At 52.6% G+C, this 20,091-nt stretch overlaps 1 protein-coding gene across 7 annotated transcripts in view; it reads right to left on the bottom strand.

Moving 5' to 3' along the window:
- The window catches only part of DAB2IP (DAB2 interacting protein), a 95,273-nt gene that overhangs the window by 30,686 nt on the left and 44,496 nt on the right, over positions 1-20,091 (bottom strand). Inside the window, exon 1 of one of the 7 annotated variants that reach the window (XM_066610537.1) lies at positions 1,115-1,196. The exons of the other annotated variants lie outside the window; for them this stretch is intronic. The gene's annotated coding sequence lies outside the window, so the exon portion shown is untranslated. Of the gene's footprint in view, positions 1-1,114; positions 1,197-20,091 lie in introns of those variants that run through there. 7 annotated transcript variants of the gene reach the window in all.

Genomic DNA, 20,091 nt, shown 5'->3' with positions numbered 1-20,091 from the left:
ATCCAGGGACAGATGTCTCTTTTTCCTCCACAGATATGCCAAACCACCTTCTAAGGCCACCTGAGCTGGCGGCCACCACTCCATCCCACCAAGGCAGACACCGCGAGCCAACAACGCTCTGCACAAAACAAACACACCCTCCTGTCCCTCCCATGGAGTCACCCTGGGCTCTTTTTGTGCCACGCTGGGGGTGGGGGTGAGGATGATGTCTCTCTGCCAACACTTGCCAACCCTCTCTCACCACGCCTCTTCCCAGCCTTTTTTCTCAACCAAGGACCCCCAAGTGCTGGAGCCTTTCCCCACAGGGAATATTCTCCAGCCCTCCCTATCATTGCAGCTGCACCTTTCCCAGTTCTCCAACATCCTTTGGGGGGGGGGGGAAATCAGTGCTACTGACATGTTATTCCAACTGCACCCAGAAATGCCCACATTGCTGACCAATCTCCCAGCCAGGCAGTCTCTCATTCAAGCCCACAACACCTCCAGCACCCTCAAACCCCAACGCACAGAGGGGGAAAAGAACGGCATTGTCTACCCACACAGCTGACAAACATCCAGAAGCCCCAGAGGATAGGGAGGCCGCATCGCAGACTGCGTATGTTGGCCTGCAGCGGACACAGCCCTGCGCATCCAAAGCATCGCAGGGAAAGAGACGGGACGCAGCACTAACCCCCACTCCCACCAAATTAACCCAAGCAACCAAATCCGATTTCCCTTGCCTCTTGAAGGTGGGTTGCCTCTCAAATCACACACATCGTTGGGTCGCCGGGAGACAGTGAGGCAAGGAATCCGTCCTCTCTGTGCACAAAGCGCCACCAGGCCCACTCCGAGAAGCATATCCTGTTTTCCTGCCACGTGATCGTCTGTCCTGGCTGGGATTTGCAAACATTCTTTTTGGGGGAAGATTAATTAAGAAGGAAGAAAGTTTGAGGCAGCAGCGGAGGAGAACTCCAAGCCCAAGCAAGAACACAACACAGAAACCCAGCCAGGCGGAGGAGCGGCCTGGCACAGCCAGAGCGCGCCAAGATGCACGGCCCCGTGCGATGCACAAACCGCTCCCAGGGTCTGTGCTTCCCAAACAATGCCAACTCTTCGCAGGGCAAGAGCAACTTACCATTGCGAGCCACACTTCCTAGTCCTTCCTTCGCATGGGAAGGAAGACGGCCGGTAGATCTTCCAGCCTCCCCTCCGCCCCGTCCAGAGCAGGAAGCGAGCCTGCCAGGCCTCGGACCTCCTTGTATGGTGTGAGCAGTTGGACAAGGCATGCCGGCTCTTGGCCCCGAGCCCAGCAAGCTCCCTCTGGCCTCAGGAAGCTGTTCCAGCAGGCTGTGCACTGGGAACAATCCCTGGCCAGTTCAAACAAAGCCAATATTCTTGCAGCATGGCTTTTAAAGGGACAGGCTCCGTGTTTTGAGAGACAGGAAAAACTCGTGGGGGCCGCATAGTGGCGTTGCTGCAGGGGCCGCAGACCTCACTGTGTGGCATGCTCTGGGGGGGGTGACACCACTATAGGCAAAAATGGTAAAAACTTGGTATTTTCAAATAATACAATCATGTCGTATATCATTTGATGTGTAATTTAATGCAAAATACAAGGAAACAAACTACACTGAAATATCTGTTTTCTATCACAACTGTCTTATGTAACAAAAAGTGGATTTCCTTCAAACTGGCCAATGAGAGTGATTGTTCCAAGAGCTGAGGAGGTGTTATTGTGACACTGCAGGGAACCAATCAGGTGTGAGTCTGAGTTGGCTCTCATTTCAGTGAATGCAACACTGTGCAGATTAAATATGTTAATAAAACTAATTTGATAAGCTAAAGAGAGACTCCTATGCACACTTCCCTGGGAATAAGCCCCACTGAACGTAACAATAATAATACAGGTATTATTATTATTAACAACAGAAAGGGCAGTGTTCCCCAAGTGTCTCTGCAAGGGCAGTAAAGTTTACACTGGCACAACCAAGAGGTCGTCAAGTCTAGAACAAAGGAACATCAAAGATATTGTAGACTGGGAGCCCAATCCTACGCGTGTCTACTCAGAAGTAAGTCCCATTATAGCCAATGGGGCTTACTCCCAGGAAAGTATGGATAGGATTGTAGCCTTGGATAGGCTGATAAGTCAGCAGTAGCCAAACACACTTGGGAGTGCAAGGCATCGGAACAGCTTTGCCCAGACACAAGTCTCGGTGAGGGGACACCAATACTGAGTGCCGATATATCGAAATTTACAAGCACTGAAATCATACGAACAGGAAACACTCAGCGCCAGCCATGACTGGCCTCCTGTGCCCAGTAGAACCAAGATTTTAAGATTCAGTAAGGACAAGACGGAGGAATAGGGGCCTTTAAGAAAGTTGGAATAGCCAGGTATGAATGTGGTGATGGGGAAATTGGGTCTGGGGGTGACCAGCAATGGGCTGATTATAGACATCTATAAAAACTCCCAGTCTTCCCCTCGCATTCAGACAGGGCGCAGCTTTGCTGCAAGCAGGAACACTGACTTGGGCTTAGGGCTCTGTTTTCCTCTTAGCTTTTGACTTACAAGTGAGAGGGCGATACTAAGCCCTGAGTTTTGGGACAGGGTAGCCAGATCTTCCCTTGAGAAAGTCACACACAGTGGGGGCAAAACACCTGGAATTATTCTGATTTTTTTTTAGGATTGTGGCCTGGGAACCCAAAAATGCATTTCTCTCTTGAAGACAACTCTGGCCCCAGAAGCCTCAATCCATAGATTGGTTGGTTGGCAACCTTCAGTCTCGAAAGACTATGGTCTAAGCCTACAGCACCTGGTATTCCCAAGCGGTCTCCCATCCAAGTACTAACCAGGCCTGACCCTGCTTAGCTTCCGAGATCAGACAAGATTGGGCATGTGTAGGGTAACAGTTGCTGTCCATTATAGCAACATTTACTTATATGCACAGGATTGTGCTGCAAAGTTGCAGCTTTTCCTGGGAGTAAGCACCATTGAATATAGTGGGGCTTACTTCTGAGTAGACATGCCTAGGCTTGCACTGATATAGTTCTTTAACCAGATCCTAGTCATACCTGGGCTTGTTAAGAGTCCCACCCTTCTTCCAGGTAGCCCAGAGGGTCTGTCCCCATTTTGTCCTCCCAGCAAACTTAGGTAGCTTAGCCCAGCAAGCATGTGGTAGCTTAGGTGGAGAAAGAGAGGAAGGAGCCACACTTTTCAACTTCTGAACCTGGATCTCCCTGTTCCAAGCCTGATGGCCCCCCCACACACACCAGACCCCCTGCAGTTGAGGGGAAAACAGAGGGTCGGTTGCTTTTCTGGTGGGTCACAGGACCTCCTGTGACCCCTTGAGGTCACACAAGGGGCAGAAATGCAAATGCTACAGCTTTCTGCATCACCACATTGATGTGATGTGTACATGCAACCTCCTGATTTTAGAAATGGGCTATGTCAGAAGGCCAGATGCAAGGGAGGGCACCAGGATGAGGTCTCTTGTTATCTGGTGTGCTCCCTGGGGCATTTGGTGGGCCGCTGTGAGATACAGGAAGCTGGACTAGAAGGGGCCTATGGCCTGATCCAGCGGGGCTCTTCTTATGTTCTTATGATGGGAGAACTGCACCTGTTGAATTTCAGCCAACTTCGCTCCAAGTAGAGCATGGGAGACTCTAGTGGAAATAGTCTCCTTGTGCTCAGCAGGACAGGAGAGACAAAGAGTTGCAGGTTGTTAAGCACCCCCCAGTGGATCACGTGTCCCGTGGGGGGAGTGGGATTGGCCATCCCAGTGGACCCTCAAAACTGTCCCAGTCAGTCTTGTTAAAACAGCCACAGTCCAAAGTTCAGGAGCTGCACATTCTTCGGAACCCTTTGAAAGGGAATTTTTACGGCCTCTTATCTCTGTTCCACCCAGCACAGGTAGGGATCTCTCCTCACACCTGGACTTTGCCATCTGGTTTCTGAGAAAAGGAGGGAGAAATCTGATGGCAGGCCAAAAACTAGTCACATCCTCACCTAAGGCCAGATTCTTGTTCCCTCCCCCCCCCCCAGCCTCCCACACAGAAGAAAAGCAAAGAACAACTGGGTTGTGTTTTTTTTTACAAAAGGGAGGGCTTGCTGCTGCAATTCAAGCCTTTTGTGACTCAGGTAGACTGCTCCTGCATCAAGCCACAGTGCAAAATATTTCCAGCTGCTATTCTTTTATTCTTTAGAATAGTCAACATCATCATCAGTATTTATATACTGCTTTTCAACAAAAAGTTCACAAAATGGTTTACAGACAAAGTTAAACAACTAATGGCTCCCTGTCCCAAAAGGGCTCACAACCTAAAAAGATGCAGAGGAACACCAGCAAACAGCCACCAGGAAAGACACTGCTGGAGTGAAGAGGGACAGTTACTCTCCCTGCTAAATATAAGAGGAACACCACTTGAGTAAGTGTCTCTTGCCCAGTTAGCCGGGGAAATAGGGGAGTTTTGCAGTTCAGTTGTATTTGTATTTTTCTAAGGCCACTTAAGGCATCAGGAGGCAATCCTGGAAAAATTTCAAGGGCCAAAATAATTGCCGCACCCCAACCCAGACCACTAGGACAACACAATCTGGGGCACAAGGTTCCAACCCCACAACTTTTCCAGTCACAGATCTTTCTCCTCACTCAGTTCACTTTTGGAGTCAGGGAAACAGAATGGTCAAGAAAATCCTTGAAGGGACACACAGTCTCCCCTCTATCTTCCACTGTCCGCAGGAGAGCAAAACTAATTTCCACCTAGGATAGTGCTTGAGTCTGAGCTGGCCCTGGTCCTGTTGAATAGTCGCACTCCACATGATATAAAAACAAAACATGTCACCCAGTGATTCCTCCATGCAGACACTTAAGCTTGCATGCACAACCTCAAGTGTGATCAATAATTTTGCCTCCATTTTTTTGGTTGCAATTGTGGGGTTGCAGCCCAGGAAAGGCCCCCCCCAAGAGTTCTGGGTCTGAGTGGGGGTGGTCCTCTCTCCTCACATCCTTGGGTGGCGCCCCTTTCTCTCATGTTCCAAATGCCATGTTTAAAAGCTTGATATGACCAGCTCTGCTGAGCCTATTAACTAGTGACTAGGCCAGGATTTGAACCTTTTTGGCATGCAAAATAGCATACGTGCTGCTAATGAGCTATAGGTGAGCCCCCAGACCCCTGCCTTTTATCCCGTGGTCTACCTGGTTAATGTTTTCATGTGCTGATTGGCAGCTGTGTTCCAATCCAGGCGGTCTTGCCCCGGCTGGACCCCAGCAGGGGCTGAGCTCTGACTGCCTACCTCACCAGCACTGCCCTGCAGGAATTAAGAACATGCTGGACCCACGTATTGGGCAGCACTGCAAAACCCCACTGTCAGGCTACCCTTCCGGAGCTTTCAAGTCTGCACGCACACAGCTGCAGAGCTGGGCTTTTTTTCTGCTATAAGATGCTAGATGCGGGTGGGTGGGGAGGATGGCGTGTTCCATACCAAGGGAAGGAGGGTTCCAGCCAGCCCCTTGAGCCAACTGCAGCCCCGACAAGTTGCCCCAGGACCCTCCAGCCGGGCTCTGCTGGCCAGACTGCAGCGCAGGCGAGGATTTATGAGCTCAGTCCTGAGCAGCGAGGAAAGGAGCTGGCGACAAATTAATCACCACCAGCCACGCTGACAGGGGCACTTTCCAGGGCAAAGCAACGGCATGTTGTACGCAGCAGCCCGGTACCTGATAAGGGGACCTTTCCAGGGGTGTCCACAACACTTATCTGCCAGCTGATCAATACCACCTGCTGCATGCCAGTCTGGTGTGACTACCTGCACACACGCAGGTCCTGCGCTCCATTCTGGCTTGAAGCTCGGGAGGGCTAAGAAGAGCAGGGCATACAGGCAACGCCCATCTCCAGCACCTAGGGTACAGTGCTCCTGAACAAGGAGGCTCTGCTACCCAGTATGACAACAATTAGACGGTGTCTGTGGCCCCTCAACCTCACTGCGAGCAGAAGCGACCATCACACACACGTCCCCAAATTATAGTGCCTTTCTGGTGGATGTTGACTGCGAGCTGTTAGGGAGCTACGCCTGGCTAAACATCGGGGTGCAAACATCTTGTGGCGCAACTGGCCAGAGCTACTGATGGGCTTCCCTGCCACGCCACTTCCAACGTCTTGCAGCCGCAGACAATCACATGCCTTTCTTTGCCCTGCCCCGAATCCCCCTTGCTGGATGAGATCATTGCGCTTTCACAGCGACTTCAAAACCAACTGCCAAGTCAGGGCACTTCTCTAGCAACCCATCAGTCTCAGCAGCCAGCAGATGCCCTCCTGTTTCCATTGTTCCCCATGCGCAGAGGCACAAATTGGAAGTCTCCTGGGGCAGGGAACTGGCCTCTCTTTTTTGTAAGGTGGATGGCAGCGTGCTAAGGGTGACAAAATGGAGGGCAGACCAGCCAGGAGGAGGTTCCAGAAGGCCAGCAACCCCCGATGAATGTGCCTTAGTGTTTTGGTACATCTCTGGCTCCCCCACACCCAGACAATGGCAAGGGCACCCTTGTGACACGAGCCCACGGAGACCTTTCTTGGCAGGTGCTCCCAGCTGCGCGATGAGGCAATGGGGTTTTTAAAAGCTGCTGCTGAAGTCATTTGCTTTATTGCCTCAGCGCCACAAATCTGTTGGCAGCAGCCCACATCTCTGGGCCCTGCCCTCCCCAACCCAGAACTGCAGCAAGGACATCTGCACTCTCAGCCCCTCCCCAGAAGGCTAAAATCTAGCTGAAAATTCATGCTGGGGCTAAGGAGTGAGAAAGGTGCGAGACAAGCCTTGTGAACCCTGGACAGGGAGGCTTTGCTTGTGGAAATCCTGCAAGAGTGCAGGAAAAAAAGCACCATGTGAGGACTTTGGAGAACCTCAGCTGCCACTACAAAAAAACAAGTTTCTAGACCTCATGGGTGCAAGGGTAGCCTTGGAAGTCTATGAAATCTCAGCAGTCAGAAAACAAGGCCACAACCGGAGATAAAGCCCTGCGTATTTCAAGGAATACAAAACAAGTACTGAGATAAAAACCCTTGATTTCTGAACAGAGAAGTGCTGAGTTCGAGAACTGCTCCAAATCACAGTCTTCTGCTGTGGAAATCCAAACCTCTGATCTCCCACGTACAGGGAAGCTAAAAAACCTCTACACTTGCTCAGAGGAACAATGTACTGGGACTTTATAAGTTCTCAAGCTGAGTTCTGACACCCCCAAAAAGCAGTTTCTCAGCTTGACTCGGGCCTGGATTGGAACACATCTAGACTGGGAAACTGGAGGAGGTGCATTCAAATATCTTAACATCCACAGAGCTAATTTAGGATAGCAGCTAAACCCATCTGAAGTGGGAAGCTCATGGCCGAGTTAACTTAAACACTCACCAGTTCGTCTTAGGTGAGCCACAAACTTCCAGCCTCAGTCATCCCCCCCCCCCACGGATCTGCAGGGATGGGAATAATTATGGGGATAATTAAGGGGATAATACCATATAATTTGTTGCAAAAATCACCAAGGCAACGTTTGTGATGTTAATAATCTTAATATCAAGTGTGGTTGATCTTGGACAAAATCATTGTCTCAAGAGCCAGCCAGACACCATCAGAGGGGGTAATGCAACAGTGTGTGTCTCACTCACACAGACACTGGAGCACCGAAGGACAAAAAGGACTGCAAGGAAACACAGCACCTAAAGGAGCCTCCCTGCCAAGCTGGCTGGGGCGGTTTAATTTGGGGAAGGCGGGTTCGGCAAATAAATAGACACACCAGGCGTTTTGCCAAAAGGACGGGCGACGACCCAGAACCAAGCAGCAGGCGGGATGAGTAATGGAGGTTGCCAGGAGTCTCAGCAGGTACGCCCCACCCCTCCGTCCCCAGCGGCTGCTTTTCTGCACACAGAGAGTCTGCTGATGGTTCTAAGCCAGGCACATGCAAAGATTGTCACCATGTTTAGAAGCAAAGGCTCTTGCGCCTTTAAAACGCTGCAGGAATTTCAGGGGGCAAAAAATCACACCCCTGGAACTGAGTCCTGCCATGGGATCATTTGGACTGTAGAGCAGGCTGGAAATAAATCAGATTAATATGCATATTATTGCATTCCCCCTTGCAGGAGGGGAACTGAGGCACAAATAGTTTAAAATGATTTAAAAGGGGTGGGAAAAGGAGACAATATCAGATGTGATTGTGGTTGCTTTGCCCATCAACCGCCTTAGATGCAAAGCGCTTCACAGGCGCTCTTGGAGTGCGGCCCCTAGAACAGCACTGCAAGTGGGTGTCCCCATATCACAGCCTGGGAAGACTGAGGCCGAGAAGCAGCCACCTGCCTAAGGCCACCCAGTTCACGGTGGAGCTGAGACATGAGCTAGGAACTTGCAACTCGCCACACGGCCCTCACTGCCCCCCCTGTGACACTAGCTTGTAAACTGCCTTAAGAAATGTGTGAAAAATGGCACATGTTTAAGGTGTTTAACTGCAGAATAAAGAGGTTGCTCCCCCCAGTCAAAAACAAAACAGCACTGTGCCAGTGGCCACCACTTCGGTTTCAATCAGCATACTCCTTCTCGCCTTGACCTGCCTCATGTTTTTCTGTAGCATGCCAGGGGCAGAGACCTTATGCATCCTGAACAGCACCTAGCATTGGGGGGGGGGGTGGCTCCGTTAACCAGCCAAACCTGACCTTTGTCTCGGGAGGGGGGGGTGCAGCGAAAACCTCTTCCAGATGCTTCTCATCAAGGCAAGCCCCCCAGGTTTGTGCACCGGACAGCTGACAACCAAAACAGAGTTACTATGATCACCATCACCAGTTCCATTGTGGTTGAGCAGGAACTGGGTCCTGTGGCCTCTCCTGGTCAGAGCTGCCGACCTTCAGCCCAGGGAACAGCACACACAGGCAAGACACACACACACACACACACACTCCAGAGACCAAACACACCAATGCAAGCCAACTGATACAGGAGCACAAACAAGCTCAAGGACTGGGAAGTGCACGGCCGGACTTGGAGCGCATGGAGGGGACATGAGCGCCTGCCAGGCCAGGGAGGGTTCGGGGGTGCAGGCGGAGCGGCCCCGGCCTCCTGTGGGGCCCTGGCATGCCACGTGCTGGCCAGCCACAAGCTGGGGGCCACTGTGCTGGGCAGGGAGTGAGGGGGGAGAGCTGGGCCCCTGTGCCAGGCATGCTGCCCTGTGCACTCTCTGCCCGCATCAGGGGCGGTGGGGAGGAACAGCCCCGCCACCCCAGAGGTGCCCCGTGCGCCATGGGCAAAGGGGCTTGGGGTCTTGGGCCGCTTTCCCACCCGGAGCCCAGGCGTGGGCGACGGCGCGGCCCTGCAGAGGTGGGCAGGAGTGCCAGCTGGAGCTGAGCCCGCGCCCCGCCCGCCCGCCTACCTGGGCTGCCTCCGCCGCTCGGAGAGGAGGAGGAAGGAGGCGGCGGCGGCGCCTCCCCTGCGGGCGCTCCGCAGCGCGGCCGCCGCCGACCTCCATCGTGCCGGCCGCCCCTGCAGCCTGCCGGGCTCTGCGGCCGGGGGCTCCCCAGCCAGCCAGCCAGCCAGCCAGCCGCCCGCCCGCCCGCACTCGGCGGAGAAGCGCCTCCTCCCGCCGCTGCCTCCCTGCGCACCAAACCGGTTCCAAGGGCGGGTGCCTGGCCGGGCGGGCGGGCGGGCAGGCAGGCAGGCAGGCAGACACGCGTCTCCCGCGCACGTCTGCAGGGCGGGCTTTGGCTGGGGCATCGCACTCTGCACATGCTCAGGGCACCCCTCTGCCGGGGTCGCGCGGGGCACCCTCTCTTTGGGACCTGGCTGGGGAGGCAGGCGCCTCCCCTGCGGGCCAGTCTGCCTGGCCCCCCCACCCTCTCTTAGGGGCCCGGACCAGCTGGGGACAAAGAGGCACCCGGGGCACCCCCTCTGCCACCCTGCACAGAGGCGCAAGGGGGACCAGGGTGGGGGCAAGGGGTCAAAGGCCTCCACCTTAGCCTGGCCACCACTCCGCGGTGCTGGCCCCCTCCACGTGGCAGAAGGGAATCTGGGTGGCCAGTGGCTGTGCCAAGGTCTGGACGCAGCTCCCCCAGCTGGACTGGCACACTCTCAGTGCCCGAAGGCCTGCAAAGAAAGCCCTCTCATCTCCACACCCTCTCTGGGGCCTGCAATCTCCTCCAGTGTCACCACCCAGGAGCCCAGGGAAGCCACAGCCTTCCCTGACCGCTTGGTCTCTGGTGCCCCCACAGCCCGGCTCTGCCTCCAGTCCGGCTGTCCTCCTGCCAAGGGGACGCTTCCAAAACCCTCTTCCCCGTTTCTCCCGGGATTCTGGAGCCCCAAATAACCTGCAGAACCAACCCAAGAAAAAGGCTTCTCTGCTCTTCCCCTCAATTCCAAATTCTGCTTTACGGCCCAAGCACTGGAGTCCTTCAGTTCCTTGGGGTGCCTTTCCTCATCCCCCCTCGGTGTAAGCGCTGAGACCCCCATTCCAAAGCAACTCTGAGACCACCTTATGTGCAATTGCATTCTCTCTGATAAAACACTGCCCAAAGTGGAAGCCGCACCTGTGCGCGCTGGTGAAACTGGGCAGAAAGTGAATTTTGACGCAATCACCGGGGGGGGGGGGGTCTGATTTGAATCAGGGCCGGGGTGCAAGGGAGGAGGCTTCAACTCGCCTTGGGCAAAGTGGGAAATCCTGCTCACTTTCAATAAACCATTATTAGACACACAAACACACACATTGCATCAACATTCCTTTGTTGCATTGTTTTACCAGCGCATACCACCTGGGAATACCGGGTGCTGTAGGCTTCTACCATGATCTCGGAAGCTAAGCAGGGTCAGGCCTGGTCAGTACTTGGATGGGAGACCGCCTGGGAATACCAGGTGCTGTAAGCTTAGACCATAGTCTTTCGAGACTGAAGGTTGCCAACCATTTCATATTCCATGCTCAAACTCAATAACCCATCAAAACCGTGCGTACATGGTTCCATTTGATGTCAGCCAGGCCACCATTTTCTATTCCACGCCAAATGTTTTTTTTTTTTGGGGGGGGGGGGGAAATGCATGCAATAATACCAACTGCTCAACCATTGGTCCCGCACGCTGCTATTGGCATAAACACTGGAAAGCGCTTCACGTGGGATACTTGGTGTGCTGAAAAGATGCTTCTGCAGCAGCGCAAACAAGGCCAGAGACAATGACAGATTTCGACCCCCCCTCCAGCCCCCCCATGCAGCCGTCAGAAGCCTGTTCCTTCACATTCTGCCTTCCCCGTGTTTATCCAGACTGCTGGAAGAGAGCAGACACCGACAAGCAAGTAATTGGCAACCGGGAACGCAGACTGCCGGAAGGTAAACAGAGTGGGTGAGTGTGGCACCTGGGAGAGTGGCAGAGACGGAACACCACTTGGTTGGAGAGCAGGCAGGCATATTCCCAGAAAAGGGATGGGGGGAGGATAACAGGCTCCTTCTGAGACGGGACTGACACGACACACGTGCAGTTTTGCCAGCCAGCCAGCCCCCTGGCCTCTCCCTGCCCCCTGGTTGCGCCCTGCGTGCACATCCGCCAGGCTTCGCTTTCAGAAAGCACTTTTGATGTGCCCCTTTTAAATCTGTGAACAGGGACTGGATGTGGTCCAGAACCAAAAGGACTGGGTAGCCCTTAGTTGCAACCTGCATTCAAAGGGAGAGTCCAGATGGAGGCCACAAGTGGCAGAGCGAACCCTGGGAGTGGGACGTGATTTTAGGGGATGGCGGAGAAAATTATAAGGCCCGGCGGGAGCCGCCCACTCTCCACTCCTGCCAAGGCTAAATGCAGTGCATGCCACGTGGATGGAGAGCCCAGGCTGGGCATTTCCAGATGTGCCGTGTCCCAGCCGCAGAGCAAAATGTTATCTGGGGCAGCTTTGGGCAGAAACCAGCCGGGCCCTTGTGGAGAGTCTTCCTGGGCCGGTTCTTCAGTTCAGAGCCTGGTCTGTATTTTCAACCGTCATTTTTGGGGACCAGCCCACTTGTGCCATTCCCAATGTGCACCTGCATTTGGGTCTGAGAGCACAGCCAGGAGGCAGGGATGATAAGTACAGGCCTGCAGAGGGAGGCGTGCCTTGCCCTCCTTACACAACCTCCTCCCTGCCCTGGAACCCGTGGGCCACCCCAGGGAGGCTTGGAAGAGAGTGAGGGGCACTGGCCCACCAAGTCACCCTCAGGAGCTGCTCTCCTGCCTCTACAGGTCTCCAATCTGCCACCGCAGGGAAGTGACCTCTCTACCTGAGAGTCCTGCCCATCCAAGTACTGGTCTGACTCAACCTGCAGCAGGGCCCTCAGCTGGAACCTCTCCAAGAAGGGGAGTGGGTGCAACCATTGAGCCCTCTCCTCCTCAAGCAAAGTGGGGGGCTGCCTCTAGGGCCGCTGAATCAGGGAGGCTGAACAAGCATCGTCATGGCTAGTCAAACTGAGGTCACTGCTGCAGAGTCAGGCCAGAACTCTGACTAGCAGTGGCCTCAGGCCTTCCCCAGCACTGCACCCCATAGTCCTTTCCAGCTGGGGTCTTTTGCATGCATGCCTCCCCCCCCCCCCGAACTAGAGGCTCAGTCAAGCCAGAACCACCAATGCGAAGTCTCCTCACGTGGCAGGCCCATCTCCTTGCTCTGCTAAAATAAATATTAGAACTGTATTTCTGCAGATCAATTATTTATCGCCTGCTGAAAGGAGACAGAGGCGCCTTGCCGAGATTAAAAATGGACAGCCCCTCCCTGCAGGCTTACGTGCCAAGACACAACCCAAGTCGAGCGAGAAGGAAGGCTTGCCTGGCCCTGTGTGTGAATGCACAAGGTTGTTAACGTGTTAAACAGGGGTGCACCCAGTTGTAAATATCCTTCATATGTACCTGGTTAACAGGTGTACACATAGAGGACGTCCACTAAAATTGAATGTCAGGAGAGTTAGAACAGACAAAAGGAAATATTTCTTTACCCAGTCTGTGAAACTCCTTGCCACAGGATATGGTGATGGCACCTGGCCTAGATCCCTTCAGATACCCTGAAATGTGCCCACTCGGGAGACACTTGAGATATTGTGATTAAATAATTGCGCTGGATCCACTCTGGATCAAAGGCGGTGTCATTTGGCACCCTTGAATCCTGGGAGATTTTCATAAAAGCGCCATTTCAGGAGTCAGCACTGACCCTTCCGGGACTGGCCCTCAAGCTCCTCCACCCATCACTCTTTGCTGAAGCACCACCTTTGCGTCCTGGGTTCAAGGTAAGACTTCCAAGCACTGGGGTGCCTCTTGGATCCTTGCTATGCGAGGAGCCAGTTCAGAAGTCCTGGAAAGCTTTCAAATATGCCCGATTCCTTGCTCTTTAGAGGGGAGAGACAACCTCTCCCTATATTGAACTGCAAATGTGAATTTTTCAGGCCTGTAACCCAGACTTAAAAGGCACCACCGACTCTTTAATGACTGTGCTCAGGAGAGTCGCAGGAGAGCACAGGGTCTCCTCTTTCAAGCAGCTAAACTTTAGATTCCCCCCCCCTTTAAGAGGGGAAAAAAATCTCTCTGTTCTTTTCCAAGGTTGCCGGGAGTTTGCATGAAACAGTTTTTAATTCATGACTTTGACTTCCTAAAATACAGGCACTTGTTAACCTACAGCAGCTGCTTGAATGTAATTAGCAAGGGAGAGAAGAATCAGGCTCCAGTGAGGAGGAGACCTGACTGTGAAGGGAGACAGGAGCGCTGGCTGGCCTCGCACACAGAGAGAACGGGAGGCGCACATCCCAGAGGGCACCTGAAGACTGAAAGGTTTGACGCCTGCACTTTTTGTTTGGCTCTTATTATTTTGTAGCCATGCCACCTGCTTCGGTTTGGGAGAGCGGCTGCTGCTGCAGTTGTCTGGATAGGGGGCAGCCTGTTCCCCCAACCACTTAGCACTATGCCAATGGGTGGAGGTGTTGTTTTTTTTCTGGCTCCTGTTCCGTTCGGATTGTTTAAGTTTGTCCTAATGACTTGGCTGTCTGTGGCCTTGAGCACCATCCAGAGGAGAAAAAAGGCCCACCAATGTTTTCACCAACAAGCAGGTTTCATGGCCCTTTATACCAGGGGTGCCCAAACCCCGGCTCTGGGGCCACTTGCGGCCCTCGAGGCCTCTCAATGAGGCCCTCAGGGAGCCCCCAGTCTCCAATGAGCCTCTTGCCCTCTGGAGATTTGTTGGAGCCCATGCAGGCCCAACGCAACAGCTCTCAGAGTGAGGGCGACAGTTTGACCTCTCGCGTGAGCTGTGGGACGAGGGCTCCCTCCAATGCTTGTTGTTTCATGTCTATGATGCAGTAGCGGCAGCAAAGGAAAGGCCAGCCTTGCTTTGTGCAAGGCCTTTTATAGGCCTTGAGCTATTGCAAGACCTTCATTCATTCATATAAGTTGCATCTCTAATAAATTCATTTATGTAAATTTATTCAAATTTTAAATGTAAATTAATTCTTCCCCCCCCCCCCGCCCCCGACACAGTGTCAGAGAGACGATGTGGCCCTCCTGCCAAAAACTTTGGACACCCCTGCTTTATACATAGAGACTTGAATTCTGGAATCTGGAGTCATTCCTAGAAATATTCTCCTTTCGGCTTATTATGGTGCTGAACAGTGATCAAAACACAATGGTCGCTGGTAGCATCACCACCAGCCAATATTTAACCAGTCTGACCAGTAAAGCTAAGTAGACAGGATGCTGTCAGTGGAGTCCAATCAGTGGCCTGTCTAGCTGACTGTCAGCAGCTCTCCTGGATTTCAGGCAGAGAAGGGGCTTGCCCACCACTTCTTGGGGAAGCCAAGGATGGATCCTGCACAAGGCATGTGCTCTGCCCCTGCGAAGGAACAGCCCCTCCCCACGCACCTGGTCCTGCAGCCTGAAAACGGAACAAAAGCCAGGCTTCGCCGTAGCCCTGCCTCCAAGTTACCAGAGGACTAGCCACTTGCTCTGTGTGTTTGCCATCCTTCCTGTGCAGTACTCTCAATTTTAGTGGATGTCCCCTGCTTCTGGTGCCGTGTGAGAGGGGAAAAAATACCCCTCTCTCCCCTCTACCCAATGCATAACGTTGTGGTCTCCGGGCATTTGGCAAACCCTCTCCCCAGAAGCCAGGACCGAATGAGCTGTTACTTTCCCATTTTCCTGCTGTTAATTTTCTTGCATGCCGAATCATAGTGAAAACCTGCAAGCGAGAATGAGAGGGCAGCCCGCTCCCCCAGATCAATAACCCCCTGTAGTTAGGAGAAGAACGCAGATCAATAAAAGAACCCTTAAAAAGACAGACTGTGGGGGCCCAGCCATAAATCTGGGCAGGTCGTGTCAACGCTTCAGGTTTCCAAGGGACACACTTAAGAGTCAGAAGCGCATCCACCACTCAATCCATACCAGTGCATGTTTTAAATGAGAGAGTAACTTTATTACAGGGGAGCAACTTCCTCATGTAAATTTATGGAGCTGCTGTGCCCAGTGCTCTCCCTCTGATTCAATTTCCACTTGTTTTATTATCCACAGGTAAATTCCAGCTGGTGGCACTTATGGGAGGACTTTTGCTTCTAACCAAAAGGGCTGGAGGGCCATGAGGGCCAGGGCTCTGTTCTCTTCCCTGGCTCAGATATCACACTCTCTCTCTCTCTCAGGGGTGCTTTCAGCTGAACACACCAGTATCTTTTATTTTCCTCCTGGACGCCACTGGATTTTGCAATTGTTTTACAATGAGCCACGGGTTTGTCACAGCTGCAAAATGGATGCTAATCAAAACAAACACAACCCAAATTGCACTTGGTTAATCACACATTGGTCCTTGTGGGGTGTGTATGAGATTAAAACTTTCTTTTGCCAACACCTGTATATTTTGACAGCTGCTTCTTGGGGGCTGTTCCTTACCCAGAATGCTTGGCTATCGGGTTGCTCCAGGGCATTCTGGGGAAGAACAAAAAGCAGCAGTCTATACCTAAAAAAGTGGCCCCCATCGTCAACAACTGCCCCCAGCACCCAGAGCCACGCACCATACAAGCATGCAGGCTGAAAAAGACAGCAGCCACTCCAAAAAAGCTCTGCTGGTGTCGCAGCCATCGGCAACTATTGTTCAACAAGTCCTTTTACAAGGGAAACAAATGAAATGACAACGAGATGAATGTGACTTTCGCAAATTATTAAGTGAATGATTTTTTTTTTTTAAATAACAGACACACTGGAATAACGAGGCCGTTTTCAGACACTGACTGGTGCAGCCTGGCCTCCTCTTAGACACAGTTCCTCCTCACTCTCCTCCGAAAATGTGACACCCACCTGCAGCCCAAGATAAAGCATCGCTGTTCCCAGAGCAAACCAAAGATGGACCGAGCCCAGCGGTCTGTTCCCACCAGCGGCCTCCCAGATGTTCATCCCCATCTAGACTTCCAAGTAACCAGCCTTACAATCAGGTAAACAATGTTTCCCTCTCCCCAGGCAGGCGGGGACAGCGTATCGATACGCCAACCATATCCAGGAGAAATCAAGCGAAACCACCTGGTCGGCAACAGCACTTTCCAGCCTGAGGGGGACAGCCCTCTCCAGCACATTCCTCCAGGTGCCTCCCTCAGCTCCAGGAAGGAAAACAGCTGCCTCTTGTCTCTCTGTCCTCCAGGTGTGGATTCTTCCACCGGTTTTGCAGACATCGCATGGGGCAGACAGCCCTGCTCACACTTCCGGGCTGCCTTGGCCAGCAGCCCTACAGTCTCCCTCCCTCCACCCCATCTCTCTCGCTTTTCATTCCACAACCCGCCCTCCAAAACATTCCTCCACCCTGTTGACATGTTCAGAGAGGGCAATGACGACAGATCTCCTTCCTGTGCCTTATCTGATGGTCAGCCCAGATAGATCACACGGCCTTTCCTCGTCCTCTCTGCTCACCCAATGAGGGTGACAACATGGAAGCTTCCTGGGCTCCCCCACTTCTATGTCCTCAAATAGCATCCCCCTATGCCTCAAATGAGCCTCTCAGGCTAGCCCACCCACCTGACTCCCCTCTCTTCCTCTCTCCCCAGGGCTCTCTGAGACTGCCAAACTGGTGCTTAGTCCCAGGACACCAGCTTGGAGCATGAGAAGGTGTGATAGCAACAGTCTACATCAGGGGTGTCCAAAGTTTTTGGCAGGAGGGAAACATTGTCTCTCTGACACTGTGTCGGGGGAAAAAAAGAATTAATTTACATTTAAAATTTGAATACATTTACCTAAGTATACATAATTGAATATATTAAAGATGAACTTATATGAATGAATGAAGGTCTTGCAAAAGCTCAAGGCCTATAAAAGACCTTGCAGAAAGCAAGGCTGGCCTTTCCTTTGCTGCCGCTGCTGCATCACGGATGTGAAACAGCAAGCAGTGGAGGGAGCCCTCATCCCACAGCTCACGCAAGAGGTCTCACGCTGAGAGCAGTTGCGTCGGGCCAGTGTGGGCTTCAACAAATCTCTGGAGGGCCAGAGGCTCATTGGAAACTGGGGGCTCCCTGAGGGCCGCATTGAGAGGCCTCGAGGGCCGCATGTGGCCCCAGGGCCGGGGTTTGGGCACCCCTGGTTTATACATAGTGCCTTTGTAGAGTAACTTTTAATATAAGTCTCTGCCTGGAGGAGCTTACTAGCTGAAATTAGATGGTGATGCAATGGGAGAGTGCTGGCAGGGAGGAAGCCCTTGGACTGGGGCTTCCAGCAATCCAGGTGGCAGGTGGTTAATCTTGGTGTTTACATCTCCACTGACAGAGCCTCCATCCATGAGGCCATTTCAGGTGCCTGAGCAGTGATGGGTAGTGGCCTCCACTCCCTTCCTTCCTTCCACTCTCTGGATTTGGAAAGGAGGAAGGGAAAGGGAGCAGAGGAACACCTCCAGCAGCCTAGCCCACCAGTCCCATCTTCTCCACACTTTAGCTTCCAAGGCTGGTGTGTTGCATCTCACGTGGGAGATGCTGGGAAGGGGGCCTTCAGCCAGCCTAACCATTTCAAAGGAAAACAGCCTGTGCCAACCTCCTTCAGTCACACTTGCCTGCCTCACTTCTTTTTTCTTCTTCACAATTACAATCTCACTTTTTAATTTCTCCTTCCCCATGTGAAACCTCCCACTGGCGCAACACCTGCCGGAGAGGAATTATCCTCAGACGCATTGAAACAGCCTTCGCGGCCAGATCCGGCGAAACATGTGTGAAGGGAGATTGCAAAACCGGACCTGATATTGCACCCCAGTCGAGCAGCCGGGTGAACGAACACAACTGTGTGGTACTGCATTTGCTAACCTCAGACCAATCAAGAGTTCATTACTTGTGCTGGTAACCAGAGAAGGGTGCGGGCAGGTGGAAAAGGATGCTAGTGAGAGAGGTTTAATTTATCTGGGCATTTAAAAAAGTATCTAGGAATGCGCCATGCTGGAGCAGTTGTCTCTGCAGAAACTCTCTCCTCTGTATCTGAGTCATCGGTTTTGAATTTGGCAGGGTGTGAGGCTCTCTCAATGGGCATGTGTGGGAACTTCCTGGGAGAACTGCAGGCGCACAGCCAGGGAAGGAGGAGATAACAGGCCCTACCCAGAGTAACAACTGGAAAACATGTTATTTAGGAACCTAGAAGGTCTGGGGGCTGAGTAGCCACTGCTAGACAATCATGTGCTCGGATCACACCAATGCTCTTTCCAAATCTCTGTGCAAAGGATATCGGAGAGCTGGAAAAGTTGCAGAAAAAACAGCAGCCCAAATGGTCAGGGGGACAGAATGCCCCTCCCCCATGAGAAGAGGCTCACACATCCCTGGAGGCCTTTGAGTTCAGAGAGCAGGAGGTTTAAGAGGAGACCCTGATGTTTTATAACAACAATAACATGTTTAAAACAATAACATGTTTTCCACTGGAAACAGAGTCAGTCCTGCTGGCTGCCCTGTGGTCGTCCCTGGCCGCTGTGCCTGGCGCTGGTTTCTGAACATGGAGGTCTGAATGCGGTATCATGACAAACAACCAGGGGCAGACAGGCCCCCCCCCCCACGAATGTACATAATCCTTAAAAAAAAACACCACTCCAGAGGCTGCTGCCAGTTTTCCTGGGAGTAAATTATGCAATTGTCAAGTATGTGGTGCCGGGCGCCTGCCGGATGTGGAGACGCACAAGTGCGAACAAACAGCCTGCTTTTGACGGGGCTTCCTCCCCGGCGAGGAGCAGAGATGCCTTTGTGTTTGGACATTCAAGCAAGGAGGCTGGACACCCGCAAGGAGGGCTGGTTGTCTAGGCAGCAGTGGGCACTATTCAGACTCGCAGAACTGAGCCAGGACGCGGCCTTCTCCTGGACCAGAGGGCCTGCACAGAGACCAGCAGGGGGCACGAACACTCCTCCCGCACCACCAGTGCTCACTTCTATCCCTTTGTCCAGCAAAGGGGAAATTCCAAGCTGGTTGCATGATGGCAAGACAAGGTGCCGCGTTTGCATATCAAAAAGGAAGCCCCTTCCTTGCCAGTCCATGTCAGGCTCAATCTGCTTAGAAGCTGCTGAAAACTTGGCTCCCCCCCCCTTTATTTAGGATATTTTTGGGGGGGGACAACGACAAGCATCCAGTTTTAGCAAACAAACCATCAGCCTGTGCAAAATTCTAGTCATCTTTGTCTTGCTCTGAGGCCAGGGCTTCATGTCCCAGCTTCATCCCTCTCCTCTGCCCCACATTTTCCTCCACAGCCCCCCCACCACCAACATCCTCCCAAACACCAAATTCTCCAACACACCCATTTTTGGATGGCTGTTCTACAAATTACAGATGATAAAGAATTGGTGGCCGATTATAAATCAATTTACTTTGCTTGGGGGAAAAAAAAACAAAAACAGATGCTTTGTGAGGGGGCAGCATTTCAAAAGGAATGTAATTAGTTTGCCGTGCAATTTAATCTTCAGAAAATTGGAGGAGGGCTGATGGTGGAGTGTTGCTGCTTTTTCCGGTCCGCTAAGACAATGGGTTCAAACAAACACCACTCTCCAGTATAATTAGGCACAATGATTTGGGTGGCTTCAGGCAGCAGATTCCTCACAAAGGCTTGTGTTCTTCCTGCCATAAGAAACCTGCATGAACCATAGAAGGGGTTTCCAGCCTCCCTTTGCCCTCCTAGGCTAACTTGACTT

This window comes from Tiliqua scincoides, chromosome 16 (genome assembly GCF_035046505.1).
Source record: "Tiliqua scincoides isolate rTilSci1 chromosome 16, rTilSci1.hap2, whole genome shotgun sequence".
Taxonomy (NCBI): domain Eukaryota; kingdom Metazoa; phylum Chordata; class Lepidosauria; order Squamata; family Scincidae; genus Tiliqua; species Tiliqua scincoides.
Note: the sequence above shows the minus strand (reverse complement) of the source record. Positions and strands in the feature narration are given on the sequence as shown.